Raw genomic sequence first — 18,709 nt, forward strand, 5'->3', positions numbered from 1 at the left:
CCACATGGTGGAAGTAGCATAAAGTTGTTATTAACAACATCTTTTGCCAGAAGGATGCCTTTTCTAGCTGTTGTTCTGGGGAATAATGGAAAATGAGTGTGTGTGTGTGTGTGCACGTGTCTGTATGTGTGCACATACATAAACTTTCTCGGGTAAATAAGAATAAATACACCAGATAAACTTCTCCAAGATTTTATTTTATTAAAAAAAATTAATGGTTATTTATTTTTGGGAGAGAGAGAGAGAGAGAATGAGTGGGGGATGGGCAGAGAGAGAGGGATATATATTATATATATATAATATATATTTATATATATTATATATATATATTTATATATATATATTTAAATATATATATATTTAAATATATATATATAAATATATATATATTTAAATATATATTTAAATATATATATATAAATATATATATATTTAAATATATATATATTTAAATATATATATATAAATATATATATAAATATATATATAAATATATATATTTATATATATATTTAAATATACAGCCCAGAGCCCGACGCGGGGCTCGAACTCACGGACCACAAGATCGTGACTTGAGCTGAAGTCGGACGCTTAACCGACTGAGCCACCCAGGCACCCCTCAACAGTTATTTTCAAGGTTTAGCCAGCTACTCCTTAGGAGTCTCTCTGATGGTAGGATCAAATTCTAGTGCCAACATATGGAATCATATTTTAAAAGAACATTATTATCTTTATTGATATCAACTTCAAATATATCTTTAGTCTATAACAATTCTGGGAGGTAATGAGTTTCATAAGTTTGCCAACCCCTGTGCAAGGCAGGGCTTCCTTTAACTGTCTTAAACTCAGTATTTTTTTTTTAAGTTTCAGAGAGCTTTCCAGTCCTTGTATATTGGAATTGGGTAAACAACACAAAGCTAACAATTTATATAGTCTACATGTGTTTATAAACTTTGAGTATGGGTCAAAGCCTCAGTCCCTCAAAGGTAAGTGGTCTGGAAAAACAGCAGCATCTGAGATAAAGCTTAGGAGGAAGGTTCTGCCTGGGGCTTGGTCACATACAGTGTAAAAGCAGGGAGTGGATGGAAGCTGAAGACAAAGGACAGGTGCTCAATTGATGATCAGGGAGAATAGAGTTCTCATACTAGAGACTGGGTAGCTGGGTGATGATATTTTCACCCTACTGGGCATGCGCATATGCACCTACAAGTGCCACAACAATCCACCCCAGTAACCTAAGCAGGTCCATCTAGTGGAGAATGGAGCCATTACACTAAGCACCGCCCAACTGGCCTAACCTCACTCTTCAGGAACACAAGTCTCTCCACCTACTTTGGTTATGGACTATAAAGCACTTCACAGATTGACTTCTAGGGGAAAACGAACTAATTTCAACCGTATTTCAGTCTGCTTGTGGTCTATCTATTAAATTTTCTTTTTTTCATTTCTTTTCTTTTTTTGAAAACAGAACAGAAAAAATTATTATTATTTTCCATTTTTATTAAGCCTTTTCTTTAATTTTTTCTACTATATTTTTTATTTTTGTGTAAATTTTTTCAAATTCTATTTTACTTCCATCATTTCATTTTATTCTACTTCAGTGTATTCATTTTTTCAATTTTTCAAATGATTTCCTTTTTTTCTTTCTTTCCCCTTTTTTCTCTAATTTATCAGCCCCTCTCAACACCCAGACCAAAACAAACCTAGGATCTAGCATCATTTATATAATATTGTGTGTGTGTGTGTTGTTTTTAATTTTTTAATTTTAATTTTTTTACCTCATTAATTCCTCTTCTCCCTTCAAAATAACAAAATGAAGGAATTCACCCCAAAAGAAAGAGCATGAAGAAATAACAGCCAGGGACTTAATCAACACAGATACAAGCAAGGTGTCTGAACCAAAATTTAGAATCACGATAATAAGAATACTAGCTTGAGTCAAAAATAGATTAGAATCCCTTTCTGCAGAGATAAAAGAAGTAAAAGCTAGTCAGGATGAAATAAAAAATGTTATAACTGAGCTGCAATCTTGAACGAATGCCATGGTGGCAAGGATGGAATAGGCAGAGCAGCGAATCAGCAATATAGAGGACAAACTTATGGAGAACAATGAAGCAGATAAAAAGAGTGACACTAAGGCAAAAGACCACGATTTAAGAATTAGAGAAATCAGTGACTCATTAAAAAGGAATAACATCAGAATCATAGGGGTCCCAGAAGAGGAAGAGAGAGAAATAGGGGAAGAAGGGTTATATGAGCAAATCATAGCAGAAAAGTTGCCTAACCTGGGGAAAGACACAGACATCCAGGAGCACAGAGGTCTCCAGCAGATTCAACAAAAACTGACCATCAACAACACATATCATAGTCAAATTCACAAAACACTCAGGCAAGGAAAGAATCATGAAAGCAGCAAAGGAAAAAAAAAGTCCTTAACTTATAAGGAAGACAGATCAGGTTTGCAGCAGATCTATCCGAAGAAACTTGGCAGGCCAGAAATGAGTAATAGGATAGATTCAATGTGCTGAATCAGAAAAATATGAAGCCACAAGTTCTTTCTCCAGCAAGGCTGTCATTCAAAATAGAAGGAGAGATTAAAAGTTTCCCAGACAAACAAACATTAAAGGAGTTCATGAACACTAAACTAGCCCTGCAAGAAATTTTAAAGGGGACTCTCTGAGAGAAAAGTTGAAAAAAGAAACAAATAAAGACCAAAAGAAACAAAGACTAGAAAGGACCAGAAAACACCAGCAGAAACTCCAACTCTACAAACAACATAATGGGAATAAATTCAAATCTTTCAGTGCTCACTCTAAAAACCAATGGACTAAATGCTCTAATCAAAAGACACAGGGTAACAGAATGGATAGGAAAACAAAATCCATGGGTATGGTGTTTAAAAGACACCCACTTTAGACCTAAAGACACCTTCAGATTGTAAGTAAGGGGATGGAGAATGATCTATCATGCTAGTGATCAACAAAAGAAAGCTGGAGTAACCACACTTATATCAGACAATCTAGACTTTAAAATAAAGACTGTATCAAGAGATGAAGAAGGGCATTATATAATAATTAAGGGGTCTATCCACCAAGAAGACCTAACAATTATAAACGTTTATGCTTCAAATGTGGAGACACCCAAATATATAAGTCAATTAATCACAAACATAAACTCATTGATAAGAATTCCATAATAGTAGGGACTTCAATACCCCACTCACAGCAACAGACAGATCATCGAATCAGAAAATCAACAAGGAAACAATGTCTTTGAATGACACACTGGACCAGATGGACTTAGCAGATATATAGTTCATCCTAAAGCAGCGGAATATACCTTCTTCTCCAGTGCACATGGAATGTTCTCCAAAATAGACCACACCGGGACACAAATCAGCCCTCACCAAGTACAAAAACATTGAGATCATATTGTGCATATTTTTGGACCACAATGCTATGAAATTTGAAATCAACCACAAGAAAACATTTGGAAAGGTAACAAATACTTGGACTCTAAAATACATCCTACTAAAGAATTAATCTGCTAACCAGGAAGTTAAAGAGGAAATTAAAAAGTACATGGAAACCAATGAAAATGATAACACAATAACCCAAAACCTCTGGGATGCATCAAAGGTGGTCATAAGAGGTACATATATAGCAATACAGGCCTTCCTAAAGAAGGAAGAAAAGTCTCAGATACACAACCTAACCTTATACCTTAAAGACCTGGAAAAAGAACAGCAAATAACCCCCCAAATCAGCAGAAGACAGGAAGTAATAATGATTAGAACAGAAATAAATGCTATCCAAACCAAAAAAACAATAGAACAGATCAATGAAAACAGCTGGTTTTCTGAAAGAATTAACAAAGTTGATAAACCACTAGCAATTTTGATCAATAAGAAAAAGAAAAGGACCCAAATAAATAAAGAATGAAACAGGAGAGATCACAACCAACACAGCAGGAAAAAAAACACATTAATAAAAGAATATTATGAGCAATTGTATGCCAATAAAATAGGCAACTGGAGGAAATGGACAAATTTCTAGAAACATATACACTACCAAAACTAAAACAGGAAGAAATACAAAATTTGAACAGACCCATATCCAGTAAAGAAATAGAATTGGCAATCAAAAATCTCCCAAAACACAAGAGTCCAGGGCCAGATGGCTTTCCAGGGGAATTCTCTCGCCACTGTTATTCATTCAACATAGTATTGGAAGTCTTAGCCTCTGCATTCAGAGAACACAAAGAAATAAAAGGCATCCAAATCGGCCAGGAGGAGGTCAAACTTTCACTCTTCTCAGATGTTATGATAGTCTATATGGAAAACCCAAAATATTCCACCCAAAAAAACTGCTAAAACTGATCCATGTTTTCAGCAATTTCACAGGATATAAAATCAACGCACAGAAATTGTTTGCAGTCCTATACACCAACAATGAAGCAACAGAAACAGAAATAAAGGAATCAATCCCATCTACAGTTGCACAAAAAACCATAAAATATGTAGGAATAAGCCTAGAGGTGAAAAATCTATACACTGAAAACTATAGAAAGCTCATGAAAGAAATTGAAGACACACAAAAAATGCAAAAAGATTCCATGCTCCTGGATAGGAAGAACAAATATTGTTAAAATGGCAATACTACTCAAAGCAATCTACATATTCAAGCAATCCCTATCAAAGTAACACCAGCATTCTTCACAGAGTGAGAACAAATAATCCTAAAATTTGTATGGAACCAGAAAAGACCCCGAATAGCCAAAGAAATCTTGAAAAAGAAAACCAAAGCAGGAGGCATCACAATCCCAGACTTCAAGTGATACTACAAAGCCGTAATCATCAAGACAGTATGGTACTGGCACAAAAACAGACAGTCAATGGAACAGAATAGAGAACCCAGAAATGGACCCACAAACATATGGCCTACTAATCTTTGACAAATCAGAAAAGGATATCCAATGGGTTAAAGACAGTCTCTTCAGCAAGTGATGCTGGGAAAACTGGACAGCGACATGCAGAAGACTAAACCTGGACCCCTTTCTTAGACCATACACAAAAATAAATCCAAAATTGGTGAAAGACCTAAATGTAAGAGAGGAAGCCACTAAAATCCTTGAGGAGAAAGCAGACAAAAAAACTCTTCTATCTTGTCCACAGAAAGTACTTACTCAACACATCTCCAGAGGCAAGGGAAACAAAAGCAAACATGAACTATTGGGACCTCATCAAAATAAAAAGCTTCTGCACAGCGAAGGAAACAATCAGCAAAACTAAAAGGCAACCGACAGAATGGGAGAAGATATTTGCAAATGACATATCATAGAAAGGGTTAGTATCCAAAATCTATAAAGAACTTATCAAACTCAACACCCAAAAAACAAATAATCCAGTAAAGAAATGGGCAAAAGACACGAATCGACACTTCTCCAAAGAAGACATCCAGATGTTGAACATGAAAAAATGCTCACCATCACTCATCATTGGGGAAATACAAATCAAAACAACAAAGAGATACCACCTCACACCTGTTACAGTGATTAACATTAACAACTCAGGCAAGAACAGATGTAGGCGAGGATGCGGAGAGAGGATCTCTTTTGCACTGCTGGTGGGAATGCAGGCTGGTGCAGACACTCTGTAAAACAATATGGAGGTTCCTCAAAAAATTAAAAATAGAACTACCCTACGACCCAACTATGGCACTACTAGGTACTTATCCAAGGGATACAGGTATGCTATTTCGAAGGGACACATGCACCCCAATGTTTATAGCAGCACTATCAACAATAGCCAAATTATGGAAAGGACCCAATGTTCATTGTTGGATGAATGGTAAAGAGGATGTGGTATATATTTATTCAATGGAGTATTACTCAGCAATTAAAAGAATGAAATCTTGTCATTTGCAACTACGTGGATGGAACTAGAGGGTATTATGCTAAGCGAAACTAGTCAGAGAAAGACAAATATCATATGACTTCACTCATTTGAGGACTTTAAGACACAGAGCTGATGAACACAAGGGAAGGGAAGAAAAAATAATATAAAAACAGGGAGTGGGACAAAAGATAAGAAACTCTTAAAAATGGAGAACAGAGAGTTACCAGAAGGGTTGTGGGAGGGGGGATGGGCTAAATGTGTAAGGGGCATTAAGGAATCTACTCCTGAAATCATTGTTGCACTATATGCTAACTAATTTGGATGTAAATTAAAGAAAATTAAATTAAAATAAATGAAAAAGAAAAAGAAAAAGAAAACCAATGCTGGAGGCAACATAATTCTGGACTTCAAGCTGTATTACAAAGTTGTAATCATCAAGACAGTATGGCTCTTGCACAAAAAGAGATACATAGATCAATGGAAAAGAAGAGAGAACCCAGAAATGGACTCACAAATATATGGCCAACTAATCTTTGACAAAACAGGAAAGAATATCCAATGGCAAAAAAGATAGTCTCCTTAGCAAATGGTGTTGGTAAAACTGGACAGCAACATGCAGAATAATGGACCTGAACCACTTTTTACACCATACACAAAAATCAAACTTAAAATGGATGAAAGACCTAAATTTGAGACTGAAAACCATCAAAATCCTAGAGGAGAAAACAGGCAACAACCTCTTTGACCTCGGCTATAGAACTTCTTACTGGACATGTCTCCAGGGGCAAGGGAAACAAAAGCAAAAGTGTACTATTTGGACCTCATCAAGAAAAAACAGCTTCTGCACAGTGAAGGAAAGAGTCAACAAAATCAAAGGCAATTGATGGAATGGGAGAAGATATTTGCAAATGACATATCTGATAAAGGGTTAGTATCTAAAATCTATAAAGATCTTATCAAACATAAAACCCCAAAACAAATAATCCAGTGAAGAAATGGGCAGAAGGCATGAGCACACACTTTTACAAAGAAGACATCCAGATAGCCAACAGACACATGAAAAGATGCTCAACATCACTTATCATCAGGGAAATACAAATCAAAACCCCAATGAGATACCACCTCACATTTGTCAGAATGGCTAAAATTAAGTCAGGAAACAACAGATATTGGCGAAGATGCAGAGGAAGAGGAGCCCTTTTGCACTGCTAGTGGGAATACAAACTGGTTCAGTCACTCTGGAAAACATTATGGAGGTTCCTCAAAAAATTACATATAGAGCTACCCTAGGGCCCAACAATTACACTACTAGGTATTTATCCAAAGATTAAAAAATGCTGATTCGAAGGGGCACATGCACCCCAATGTTTATAATAGCACTATCAATGGTAGCCAATTTATGGAAAGAGCCTAAATGTACATTAACTGATGAATGGATGAAGAATATGTGGTATATATACACGATGGAATATTACTCAGCAATAAAAAAGAATTAAATTTTGCCACTTGCAACAATGTGGATGGAACTAGAATGTATTATGCTAAATGAAATAAAGTCAGTCAGAGAAAGATAAATATCATATGAGTTCACTTATATGGGGAATTTAAGAAAGAAAACAGATGAACATAGGGGAAGGGAAGTAAAAATAAAATCAAAACAGAGTGGGTGGCAAACCATAACAGACTCTTAAATGCAGAAAACAAACTGAGGGCTGTTGGAGGATTGTTGAGTCAGGGGATGATCTAAATGGGGGATGGGTATTAAGGAGGGCACCTGTTGGGATGAGCACTGGGTGTTATATGTAAGTGACGAATCACTAAATTCTACTCTTGACACCATTATTACAATATATGTTAACTAACTTTGATTAAATAAAAAATGAGGCTTAACCTCTGAAAATAGGCTTTCTTCAACTCCCAGTAGTAACCAATAACCACACTATGAGTTTTTATTTTTATTTTTTTAATGTTTATTTTTGAGAGAGAGAGAGAGAGAGAGAGAGAGAGAGAGAGAGAGAGACACAGAGCGTGAATGGTGGAGGGGCAGAGAGAGAAGGAGACACAAAATCCAAAGTAGGCTCCAGGCTCTGAGCTGACAGCACAGAGCCAACACGGGGCTCAAACTCACAAACTCTGAGATCATGACCTGAGCTGAAGTCAGATGTTCAAACGACTGAGCCACCCAGGCACCCCAAGTTAGGTTTCTTTATTATCATTTCCTTTCTAGGTTTCTTACTATTTCACTTAAAATACAAAAATCCATTTATAATCTAAGTTATCAGTTGTGGTCTTAATTGAGATTCTTAACCATATATTTGTCTTGACAAATTTTGTTTTTGTTTTTTAAGTAATGATTTGTCTTAGGCAAATACTTTGTATAACAGAGTAATGAAAGGCCCACCTAGTGCAAGCAAACTTAAACCCAATTCAACTACCGCTGAAAAAAATACTTTGGTTCTTCAGGGGAAATCATTAGCAAAACAATAAATAAAACTCTTTCTTTTACCAGTTCTGTAACTTTTATAGCTGTACTCTAAAATCTTTGTTATGTGATAAAAATTACTCCAGAAGAATCAAATCATGTACTAATGAATGAACATGCGTGAAAGAAATTGTGCAATCAATAGATCTGACAGAAAAACTATAGTTAAAATGTTAAGTAGAACAAATTGGTCCTTAAAATTTTTAGTTCCTTTCCTTTAAAAAATTACTGATTCTTCCAAGAAAATACAAAACCATAAGGCTGTAAGTAAATAATAGTTGTGTTTAGGCTATTACAGTGCAGGTTATCCTTAAGGCCACATATATCCTGCTTCACTGCTGCCTGCACTCTGCTGGGTTTTGATCTTTTTTTTTTTCAAGTCATAGTCTGGATAATTTTCCTTATCTCCTTCTTCTTCCCCTTCCTCATCTGCTTCTTCATCAAAATCATCATCATCATCATCTTCAAGAGCTTCCTTAGTAAAGTATAACACTGATCTTGGGATTATATGCTCATGTAAAAAGTGACCAATTTCAGTCTGCAGCAAGGATAGCTTCAGCAGCAGCATCCAGATCTCCACTCTTCAGAACTTCAAGAGGGGCAAAAAAAATTAAAGAAAGAGTCATTTGAAACTGTTTTGGTCACAATACGAACTATCCCACGTCCCTGTGTTTCTGCTGCTTCTTAATGGTTTTCAACGTGATATTCTTTCCTTTTTTTCCAATCTGGCATCCTGTACAACCCATAATTTCTGGTCTATCAAAAGAAAAGGGATCAGAATCATCCGCTTCTGACCTCATCCTCTATATCTTGTCAACACTTTATTTTTGAAATATTCATTGGGTTCAAAGTGAAATTCTAAGACAAAACTCATCTGCTGGTCAGCATCTGAGAACTTCACTTTACTATCTTTCAAGTGCTTTAGAACAGGTTCAACATGCTCCTGAGCCATATCACTGAGCAAGTCAACATTCTTAAAAACAATCAACCAGAATTCAGGAATTCCCTTGGGGTCTTCTTTTTCTTCAACCTTTTCCTCATCTTTAATCTTGGCTTTTTCTTTCAGCTCCTCAGAAATTTCATCCTCCTCATGTGGTTTCCATTCAAATTCTTCTTCTATAGGTTCATAAATTGCATTAATGATCTCAAATCAGTTATCAAATAGAGGCTGATAGAGAACAGCATAGTATCTTTCAAGATCATGAACTTCCTCATGGAATTTGGTTTCTATCTGTGCACATTTAACTTGAAGGTTTTTGAGAACATTCACTCGTCTTTTAACTACCCTAGGCAAGTTGTCAATTTCTGCTGTGTTGAAGTAAGAACTCCAAATATCGGTGGTGAGAATGGGGAGCCAATTGGCTGGAGCTGGCCAGGCAGTGACTCAGGGTGGCAGAGGGAGGAGCAGGAGGTTGTTCCACAAGCAGATAATCCTAAAAAAGTCATCAATATTTTATAGTTTTCAGAGTACAAGTCTTTCACCTCCTTGGTTAAATTTTTTTATTGTGTGTGTGTGTGTGTGTGTGTGTGTGTGTGCAACTGTAAATGGAATTATTTTCTTTATTTCTCTGCTACTTTGTTATTAGTGAATAAACATGCTATCAATTTCTTGGTATTAATTTTTTTGTCCTGCAACTTCACTGAGTTCATTTATTATTTCTGGTAGTTTTTGGTGGAGTTTTTTTTGGGTTTTCTATATATTGTATTATGTCAGCTGTAAATAGTGACCATTTACCAATATGGATGCTTCTTATTTCTTTTTCTTGCCAGATTGCTGTGGCTAGGACTTCCAGTACTGTGTGGAATAAAAGTTGCAAGACTGGACATCTTTGTCTTGTTCCTGCTTTTAGAGAAAAAGCACTCAATTTTTCACCATTGAGTATGATGTTAGCTGTGGGTATTTCATACATAGCCTTTACAATGTTGAGGTATGTTCCCTCTAGATTCACTTTGTTGAGACTTTTTATCATGAACAGATGTTTGATTTTTGTCAAATGCTTTTTCTGCATCTATTGAGATCATATGATTTATATCCTTTGTTTTGTTGATGCAGTATATCACATTGATTGATTTGCAAATATTGAACCATTCTTACATCCCCAGAATAAATCCCACTTGATTGTAGTGAATGATCTGTTAATGTATTGTTGAATGCAGTTTGATAATATTTTGTTGAGGATTTTGACATCTCTGTTTGTCAAGCATATTGGCCTACAGTTTTCTCTGTTTGTGGTATCTGTCTGCTTTTGGTATCAGGGTAATGCTGATCTCATAGAATGTATTTGCAAACTTTCCTTCCTCTTCTATTTTTTGGAAAAGTTTGAGGAGAATAGATATTAATTCTTCTTTAAATGTTTGGTAGAATTTACCTGTGAATCCATCTGATCCTGTACTTTTAATTTTGGGTAGTTTTTGATTACCAATTCAATTTTTTACTAGTAATTGATCTGTTGAGATTTTGTTTCTTTATAATTTAGTTTTGGAAGATTGTATGTTTTTAGGAATTTATTCATTTTTTCTAGATTGTCCAATTTGTTGGCATATAATCTTTCATAGTATTCTTTTGTAATCCTTTGTAACAACTGGTGAGTCTGGCTAAGGGTTTACTAATTTGGTTTATCTTTTCAAAGAACCAGCTCTTGATTTTGTAAATCTTTTCTATTGTTTTTTTTTTTCTCTGTTTCATTTATTTCTGCTCTAATCTTTATTTCCTTCATTTTACTAGCTTTGCGTGTTCTCCTTTTACTACTTCCTTTAGGTATATGGTTAGATTGTTTATTTCAGCTTTTTCTTGTTTCATGAGATAGGCCTGTATTACTATACATTTTACTCTTTATAATTGTTTTCACTGTGTCCCAAAGATTTTCGGCTATTGTGTTTTCATTTTTATCTGTTTCCATATTTTTGTGTCGTTTTCTTTGATTTCTTCATAAATCCATTGGTTGCTTAGTACCATTTTGGTTAGCCTTCATGTATTTGTGGGTTTTTTTCGAGTTTTTTTCCCTGTGATTGATTTCTAGTTATATACTATGGTGGTTGGAAAAGGTGTATGGTTTGATTTCAATTTTCTTAAATTTATTGAGACCTGTTTTTTGGCCTAACATGTGATCTATTCTGGAAAATGTTCCATGTGCACTTGAAATAATGTATATTCTGTTGTTTTTGGATGGAATGTTCTGTATATATCTGTTATATCCATCTGATCTAATGTGTTATTCAAGAGCTCAGTTTCTGTATTGATTTTCTGCTTGAATGATCTATCTATTGATGTAAGTGTGGTGTTAAAGTCTCCTACGATTATATTGCCATCAATTTCTCTCCTTATGTATGTTAATATTTTCTTTATGTATTTAGGTGCTCCAATGTTGAGTGTGTAAATATTTATAATTGTTATATCCTCTTACTGGATTGTCGCCTTTATCATTATGTAATACTCTTCTTTGTATTTTGTTATAGTCTTTGTTTTAAAGTCTATTTTGCATGATGCAAGTATTGCTATCCTGGTTGTTTTTCACTTCCAATTGAATGGCAAGTGTTTTTCTATTTCCTCACTTAAGTTTGTTTGTGTTCTTACTTTTGTAAGTTTATTTATTTACTTTAAGAGAGAGAGAGAGAGGGAGAGAGAGAGCAAGCAGGGGATGGGCAGAGAGAGGAAGAGGATCCCAAGGAGGCTCCCCACTGTCAGCATAGAGTCCAATGCAGTGCTTGAACTCATGAACCATGAGATCGTGCCCGGAGCTGAAACCAAGAGTCAGAAGCTTAACCAACTCAGATACCCAGGCACCCCTGTATGTGTCTTTAGATTTGAGATGATACACCACTGAATCTTGCCCTAACCTTAACCTCTGCAATAATTACAAAGAACTCATACTTTCTACTTTATACATTTCTATATTGTTTACATTTTGTGAGGTTCTATTACTCATAATCGAGAAAAACAATAAAATTTTATTTTTTAACTTTATCACTGGGGAAACATTAAATAAATCATAGTATATGTATACTATTGCATATCCTGAGATTAAAAAATGAAATACATTGTTATATGTTAACATAGAAAGAAATCTATATTATTAAGTGAGAAAAGTAGGTCATAGAATAATATGCACAGTATAATCCAGTTAAAAAAATAGAAGTCTATACAAATATACACATCTGTACTCATATGTTTGTATGTAAAAACAGAAAAAGATCGATGATACAAATCAAAGTAAATATGGTAGTTATCTATAAATAGTGATGGGTAGGAGGCAGTATGAGGAGGACTTAAATTTTTTATTTTATATATTTTTATATTGTTTAAATATTCAGTAAGCATTTTTGTAACAAAATTATTAATGCTAGTTATATTATTAATCATTCTTAATATAATAACTAAAGTTATAATTATACTGAAATTAACATAACATTCTTTTAGAAGGGGGTTAACCTCTAAAGAGGGCTTCATTTGGTCCCCAAACCCACATTACATAGTAATTTTACAATAATGAGTATAAAATAGGCTATTATTAAGAGCACTAAAATAACTGCTCAAAACCTAATTAAGGATTTCCTGTGCAGTATGAAAGTAAGGATAAAAGATCATACTGTGGCCCAAGCATTTCCCTCTCAGTGCCCTCTTACTTTCCTGGTGTCTAATATATGACCAATAAATCAAAATTCATATAATTAAGAAGTAGACACGAAGCACATACTTCCATGCTCTGGGTTTTCAAATGGAAACCTTATAAATAAGTTCTTATATTAACTTGTTAGGGCTATGATAACAAAGTCTACAGACTGAATGGCTTAAACAACAGAAATTTACTTTCTCACAATTTTGGAGGCTAGAAGTCCAACATTAAGGAATTGGCAGGGTTGGTTTCTTCTGAAGCTTTTTTTCTTGGTTTGTAGATGGCCATCTTCCTGTGTCCTCACATGGTCTTTAGAATTGTGTGTCTGTGTCCTAATATCCTCTTTTTATAAGGACACAAGTCATAATGATTAGGGCTCACCCTACTGACCTCATTTGAAGGTAATTACCTCTTTAAAAAACCTATCTCTAAATACATTCACAGTCTGAGGTAGTGGGGGTTGGGATTTCAACATATAAATGTCAGGAGGACAAAATTCAGCCCACAGAAGTTCAAGTATTTAGGAATTACATCTATTTCTAAAAAAGTAAATAACTACAAGTATCTTTAACTTTAAAAGGGAAAACCAGAGAATTTAATATGCAAGCTACTATGCAAATGAATTCTCAAAGGATGAGTGAAACTTTTGCTTAAAACAATTAATGGACATTTTCCAAGATAAGCAACTATGGTAAATATGTTACTTTTGATTATATGTGGATTTTCTGACAGATTGTGCCTGATCTCATTCCTAAATTCATTCCCTATCCTTACCTATCCTTGGATCCTACTAAATTTCTTAAATTGAGCACATCTCAGATCCTCACATCAAGATTTTCAAAATACAGATACTATGATGCTGAAAAGATCATCTAAGAAACACAGTCTTATTAAAGCAAAATTATTATTATGGGCCTTGTTTCTAGTATGATCTATTGAAAAAGATATGCACTCATGTCTTAAAAAATAAGTAGTGAGTCCTGTATAATCAAGGATTATATAGTAAATAATATTCTGGACTGTCATTGATCTGGGCTTTAGTTCTTTCTGTACACTAGAAACAATCTGATTAGGTCAACATATGTTACTTCTTTTGATCTCAGTTGTTCTACTTACAAAATATGAGTGCAGGGCTTTTTACAATATATTTATAAAGGTAGGAATTATCGGCCTAGAATATATTATGCTTCTTAGAAGAAAGATCTTTTAGGTCCTTCCCAATGTTAATAACAATAACAATAATAGTATCTACTACTATTTATTTTGTACTTACTATATATCAGGCACTATGCCAAGAGACTTATATACATCATCTTATTTTAGTGCTCTACACACCATGTAAGACAATTACTTTTGGGAGCCTGGGTGGCTCAGTCATTAAGCACCTGACTTTGGCTGAGGTCATGATCTCACAGTTTGTGAGTTTGAGTCCCACATCGGGTGAGCACAAGCCCCACTTTGGGAGAGCTCTAGCCCCGCTTTGGGTGAGCATCAGCCCCACTTTAGGTGATCTCGAGTCCCGCTTTGGGTGAACACTAGCCCTGTTTTGGGTGAGCCCTGCTTCTCTCTCTCTCTCTCTCTCTCTCTCTCTCTCTCTCTCTCTCTCTCCCTCTCTTTGCCCCTCCTTGGATTCTCTCTCTCTCTCTCTCTCAAAAAAGAAGAAGACAGTTACTTTTAGAACAATTTTACAGATGAAGAAATTGAAACTTAGTGAGGTTAAGTTCCCAAAGGTCATATATTATATATTGAATGGCAAAGTCAAGATTTGATCCTGGGTACATCTAACACCAAAGTCTGTGCTTATTTGCTGCTGTTACAATGCTCTTATTGAATTGGAGATTGGAATTTATCAGAAACTGTATTAATTCCCTGGCTATGTCATGAAAAATTATCACAAACTGGGTGGCTTAAATAAATTTATTCTCTCATAGTTCTGGAGACTAGAACAAGGTCATATTCCCTCTGAATATGAATTCTTCCAGGGGAGAATCATTCCTTGCCTCATCCTAACTTCTGGTGATTCTTCGCAATAGTTGGTGTTCTCTGGATTGTGACAACATACCTCCAATTTCTGCCTTTGTCTTGACATGGCTATCTTCTCTCTGTGTGTATCTGTGTATATAAATATCCCTTTTCTTATAAGGACACCAGTCGTAGGGCCAATCCTAATGCTGTATGGTCTCATCTTGATTTAGATTAAATCTGCAAGGATGATATTTTTAAATAAAATCACATTTATTGGTTTTGGATGGTCATAAATTTTGGAGGGAGCTCTTCAGTGCAGCAAAGGAACCATTAACTAGACAAGAAAAGGAAACACTTTTGCTGTATGTTTGAATATGGTTTTCTTAAGATGTGGAGGCTGAACAAAAGGCTATGTGATTTGAGGTCTTCATTTATTTGCCAGTAATATTTTCTTTGCCAATGCCAAATAATGTTCCTACTGGTAGTCATATGCTGTATTGTATTCTACTTTAATAGTGCAGTATAAATTGAAACAGATTCATAGGGTTAGAAGGGACCATAGATATTCATTAGGCCTCTTGGTCAGAGTCTAGGCAAGGCTCACTGATTCATGCCAGATACTTGAGTGTCTAATACTTTCTGAAAAATAAATTTCATAGTGTCTCCTTGTAACCTGTCCTAGAGTTTAGAAGTTCTTTCCAAGTCTAACTTTCTTCTGGCTACAGTCAAATCTAAATTTAGCCATCAAAAAGAATGGAATCTTGCCATTTGCAACTATGTGGATGGAGCTAGAGCATATTATGTTAAGTGAAAAAAAATCAGAGAAATAAAAATACCTTATTATTTCACTCATATGTGGAACTTAAGAAACAAAACAGATTAGGGCACCTGGGTGGCTCAGTTGGTTAGGCATCCGACTTTGGCTCAGGACATGATCTTGTAGTTCATGAATTTGAGCCCCAGGTCAGGCTCTGTGCTGACAGCTTAGAGCCTGGAACCTGCTTCATATTCTGTGTCTCTCTCTCTCTGCCCATCCCCCTCTCACACTCTGTCTCTATCTCTCAAAAATAAATAAACATTAAAGATTTTTTAAAAAGGAAACAAAACAGATGAGCATAGGGGAAAAAAGAGAGAGAGGCAAACCATAAAATAGTTTATTAACTATAGAGAAAAAACAGGGTTGCTGGAGGGGAGGAGGGCAAGGATATGGGTTAAATGGGTGATAGATATTAAGAAGGATACTTGTTGTGTTGTAAGTGGTGAATCACTATATTGCACATACATATTACACTGTATGTTAACTGGAATTTAAATAAAAACCTGAAATAAACAAAAATCATACACTGTGACAACAGAAGACCCCAAATAGACAAAGTAATCTTGAAAAAGGAAAACAAAACTGGAGGTATCACAATCCCATACTTCAAGTTATATTACAAAGCTGTAGCAATCAAAACAGTATGGTACTGGCACAAAAATAGACACACAGATGAATAGAATAGAAAGCCCAAAAATAAACCCACATTATATGGTCAATTAATCTTCAACAAAGCAGGAACAAATATCTGAAAAGAAGAAGGAGAGACAAACCAAGAAACAGACTCTTAACTATAGAAAACAAATTGACGGTTACCAGAGGGGAAGTGTGAGGGAGGATTGGTCAAAAAGGTATAAAAGAAAAAGAATCATACATTGTGGTGACATAATCTAAAGAGCTCAAATCCTGGTAACTGGATTAATGATACTAGGAAGGCTCTGGGCTGAGTTGAGCTTACACTCAAATGACACCCTACACTAGTGTGGTTGAGTTCACTGATAACACACAAAAAATGAAGATATAGTACTTTGGACACTAAATAAAAGAGCAATTGAGCATCATGTTTCTCATTAAGGAGCTCAACTAAGCAAATAAGGGAGTTGTAGATGGAAAACTAAAAGACAAATGCAGGTTTACTTAAGAGTCTGAACTTTGAATTCAGATAGTGATGGGTTTGAATACTCCCAATTACTAGCTGGATGACCCGGGATAATTTAAATTTTCTAGATTTTAGTTTATTACACAATAAAATAGATTTAAGAGTGTCTACATCACTGTATTGCTGTAAGTACTAAAGGACTTAATGTATATATAATACTTAACATAGTAAGTGAATAATAAATGGTAGTTTGTAATAATAATAATAATTTTATTAATATTTTATATTAATAAAATTAATATATTAATAATAATTATTATTATTATTATTATGACAGAGCATAAGTTAATCCCTCTTCCAACATGTCTTCAAAGCATATTATGGAAAACTATCTTTATTGGCTAAAATTAACAACACAAGAATCAACAGATGTTGGTGAGGAAGCAGATAAAGGGGATCCCTCTTAAACTGTTGGTGGAATGCAAACTGGTACAGCCACTCTGGAAAACAGTATAGAGGTTCCTCAAAAAAGTTAAAACTAGAACTACCCTATGACCCAGCAAATGTACTACTAGGTATTTACACAGAGGATACCAAAATATTAACTCAAAGGGAGACATGTACCCAGATGTTCATAGCAGCATTATCTACAATAGCTAAATTATAGAAACAGCCCAAATATCCATCGACTGATGAATGGATAAAGAGGTGGTATATATATATATATATATATATATATATATATATATATATACACATACACACACACATATATATATACACATACATATATAATGGAATATTACTCAGCCACAAAAAAGAATGAAATCTTACCATTTGCAGCAACAACATAGATGCAGCTAGAGGTTATAATGCAAAGCAAAATAACCTCAGTCAGATAAAGACAAATACCATAGATTTCACTCGTGTGTGAAATTTAAGAAACAAAACAGATGAATGTAGAGGAAGGGGGGAAAAGAGAAAAAATAAAACCATACAAGACTCTTAACTATAGAGAACAAGGGTTGAGGGTTGATGGAGGGGAGGTGGGAAGGGGATGGGCTAAATGACTGATGGGTATTAAGGAGGGCACTTGTTGTGTTAAGCACTGAATGTTATATGTAACTGATGAAACACTAAATTCTACTCCTAAAACCAATATTACACTATATGTTAACTAACTAGAATTTAAATAAAAATTTGAAAAAAGAAAATGTTCATTATATATATATATATATATATATATATATATATGATCTCTGACTTAAAGAACCATACATGAGAATAAGAGGCAACTCAAGACTTGCTCTAAGGCTATAACAATAGTAGCAAATATCTGCTGAGAAAAGTATGGCTTTTTTTTTTACCACTGTTCTAAGTATTTTGCATGCACTATCTCATTAAATTCTCACAATAACTCTATGAAATAGGTAGTATTTTATTCCACATGTAAATAAAGTGGGCAACAGAAGTTTGAATAATTTAGTAGGAAGTGCTGGTGCCAGGATTGGAATTTAGAGAGGATAGTTCCAGAACCCAGACTTTTAACTACTATGTTCTATTGTCTTCCCACCACTCTGCTCTGTTGCCTCTATAGCCAACACCTCTCTTAAATGAGTGATAATATGAATGGATGTTGTACTTTGTCAAATGCTTTTTCTGCTTCTATTGAAATGATCATATGATTTTCATTCTTTTTATTAATGTAGTATATTATATTGATTGATTTGCGAATGATGAACCACACTTGCAACCCAGGAATAAATCCCACTTGATTGTGGTGAATCATTTTAAAAAATATATTGTTGGATTCGGTTTGCTAGTATTTCACTGAAGA

The 18,709-nt window shown here is 34.7% G+C and overlaps 1 protein-coding gene and 1 pseudogene across 1 annotated transcript in view; both read right to left on the minus strand.

The window, feature by feature from the left end:
• ZDHHC15 (zinc finger DHHC-type palmitoyltransferase 15) overlaps positions 1–18,709 on the minus strand; it is a 184,519-nt gene that overhangs the window by 105,980 nt on the left and 59,830 nt on the right. The window lies entirely within an intron of this gene.
• On the minus strand, positions 8,573–10,205 carry LOC102964991 (annotated as a pseudogene).

The sequence above is a fragment of the Panthera tigris genome, chromosome X (genome assembly GCF_018350195.1).
Source record: "Panthera tigris isolate Pti1 chromosome X, P.tigris_Pti1_mat1.1, whole genome shotgun sequence".
Classification (NCBI taxonomy): Eukaryota; Metazoa; Chordata; class Mammalia; order Carnivora; family Felidae; genus Panthera; species Panthera tigris.